The sequence below is a fragment of the Ceratotherium simum genome, chromosome 31 (assembly GCF_057802395.1).
Source record: "Ceratotherium simum simum isolate JZ-2026a chromosome 31, ASM5780239v1, whole genome shotgun sequence".
NCBI lineage: Eukaryota > Metazoa > Chordata > Mammalia > Perissodactyla > Rhinocerotidae > Ceratotherium > Ceratotherium simum.
This window is the reverse complement of record NC_141930.1, coordinates 27,940,777-27,943,784: the sequence shown is the minus strand read 5'-3', so window position 1 is coordinate 27,943,784 and position 3,008 is coordinate 27,940,777. Positions and strand designations below refer to the sequence as shown.

The 3,008-nt window shown below is 34.9% G+C and overlaps 1 pseudogene; it reads left to right on the top strand.

Moving 5' to 3' along the window:
* Positions 1-1,210: 1,210 nt before the first annotated feature.
* LOC147913049 (U2 spliceosomal RNA) lies at positions 1,211-1,354 on the top strand (annotated as a pseudogene).
* Positions 1,355-3,008: the final 1,654 nt, after the last annotated feature.

Genomic DNA, 3,008 nt, shown 5'->3' with positions numbered 1-3,008 from the left:
CAGATTTTTAGTTGTTTAAGGCAGGGGAATGAGTCTAGTCCCTGTTCTTCTATCTTAGCCAGAGTGAAAATCCCCTAAGCCCTCTTAAAAATCTCAATAAATGATGCAAACCTTTGTCAAATGATGTTTAAAAGTCTATAAAAACAAAATACAAAGAAAAATAAAGACTCAACCAATCATTAAATAAGTTGTTCAAACTCAACCCATTCAGTAATATATGATTTCTGTCTTAATCCTTAATATATTAAAAAATATGGTTAGATTTTTTTAATTATTATTGATTTTTTTTAATTTTTTGTTTATTGCAGTAACATTGGTTTATAACATTGTAAAAATTTCAGGTGTACATCATTGTACTTCTATTTCTGCATAGATTACATCATGTTCACCACCAAAATACTAATTACAACCCATCACCACACACATGTGCCGAATTACCCCTTTCACCCTCCTCCCTCCCCCCTTACCCTCTGGTAATCACCAATCCAATCTCTGTCCCTATGTGTTTGTTTATTGTTGTTATTATCTACTACTTAATGAAGGAAATCATACGGTATTTGACCTTCTCCCTCTGACTTATTTCACTTTGCATAATACTCTCAATGTCCATCCATGTTGTCACAAATGGCTGGATTTCATCGTTTCTTATGGCTGAGTAGTATTCCATTGTGTATATATACCACCTCTTCTTTATCCATTCGTCTGTTGATGGGCACTTAGGTTGCTTCCAAGTCTTGGCTATTGTGAATAACGCTGCAATGAACACAGGGCTGCATGTATCTTTATGCATTGGTGTTTTCAAGTTCTTTGGATAAATACCCAACAGTGGAATAGCTGGATCATATGGTAGTTCTATCATTGATTTTTTGAGGACTCTCCATACTGTTTTGCATAGTGGCTGCACCAGTTTGCACTCCCACCAGCAGTGTATGAGAGTTCCCTTCTCTCCACATCCTCTCCAACACATGTTGTTTCCTGTCTTGTTAATTATAGCCATTCTGACGGGCGTGAGGTGATATCTCATTGTAGTTTTGATTTGCATTTCCCTGATAGTTAATCTTTTCATGTGCCTGTTGGCCATCTGTATATCTTCTTTGGAGAAATGTCTGTTCAGGTCTTTTGCCCCTTTTTTAATTGGGTTGTTAGTTTTTTTGTTGTTGAGATGCATGAGTTCTTTATATATTTTGGAGATTAACCCCTTATTAGATGTATGGTTTGCCTTTTGGCTAAGATCAAGTGTAGTATCTGTTCTTATCAGTTTAATATGGTTAGATTTTAGCCCAGTGAAACTGATTTTAGAGTTCTGCCCTCCAAAACTGTTGTTTTAAGCATGCTTAAGACATATTTATTGTTCATATGTTATATATATTTGTATATATATTTACACATTTTTAATAGAAAAATTATGCAGACATGATTCTATTTATTTTATAATGTTTAATGCAGATGTTACAATAATAATATTAGTGTTTATACATTATTTTACAATTTCAATCCATTTTGCATATTATTTCGTGATTCTAATATAAAACCTGTGAGATAGGTTATCACTAGACCCAGAAGATACGTGTCTTAATTCCAAATCATTGTGAGAGTAAACAAATGCAATATATTTAAATAGCTCTAAAGTCCTTCTAGCTCATATCAGTTATTACATACTGTAGAAGCTACAAATAATAGTGAAGACCAGTTCCACTGAAAGAGGAAACTGAGAGTTTACACTTAAACAGCACTTGCGCATCTACTAGTTTATGAGGTTTGTCACTTTTCAAATATAAATATAAATGCAGGGCATGGAAGTAGATGAGGCTTTACAGGGAAAACCAAAAAGAGTAGTGACCCACCAACTTGATTCATCTTTTCCATTATTTCTGAGTCAGAAAAACATAATAAACACAATAAAAATAAAGATAGCTTTTAATTAGGTACTTACTGCATGACAACCCTGTGCTAAGTGCCTATTATAGAATTTAACCCTCACATCAATGCATGTGGTAGGTATAATTATTAACTACTTCTACAGATGCACAAACTAAAGCTTAGAGAGATTAAGAACCTAGCTCAAGTTTATACAGTTAATAAATGACTGAGTCTGCACATGATCTAACTTGAATTTCTAACTTTAAAGCCCACACTCTTAACCATAATTAAATCAGTACCTCATAAAAGAAACCCTGTTTATGCCCTTATCGTGTTGAGACAAACATTCTTAACTTTTTCTTTGCCACATTCCTACTTATTTCAGTTATCATAGGCTTTATCATAAAACCAACATAATGTTACCTAAGCAGTATTAAGTTGACTTTAAAACTATCTCATATAAAACTTGGCAAAGAGTGAAAGAGGAGTAGCCAATTCAAATACATAAAGATGTGTATCACATATTTGAAAAGATTAAAGTGACTTTTGGTTCCAATAATTTCTAAGACTAAGCCAATCCCCAACCTTGCATATCTTAAAGCCCCTGAAATGTCAAATAAAATACAATAATGACTTTTAATGTATATCTGAGATAGTAAGAATCAATGGAAAAACCCAAGGGCCAGAAATAAAGCACAATAAATTAGATTATGGATTTCTATCACGATATCAAATACACAAGCACTGCTGGCTCTCTCTTCCAAAATCAAACCTGAAGAAACAATAGAAATCAAAGAGAACAGGATTTGAGGAATTAAAAAAAAAAGGAGGGCTGAGATCAGTCTGGACTTTTGTGGGGATGGGCAGCTGCACCCTGGGCAACAGACTGCCAGAGGCAGCGGTGAGAGGATAGTTTAGAAGAAAGCTTTAAGCAATACTTGGCCTCTTCCTGAGTTGTCTTGGAGCAATCATTGCTTTCCCCTTTCAGGACAGGAATTATGGACAAAAGTGCAGACTATTGTTGTCCATGGAATAATATCAGGGCAGTGCAAAGCCCCAGAATCAATGGCCAGCCACATCAGGCATTTACTCCTCCAACCCCTCTCTCTGAACCCCCAGAGAGGATGGATTAAAACCTAGGAGACTAC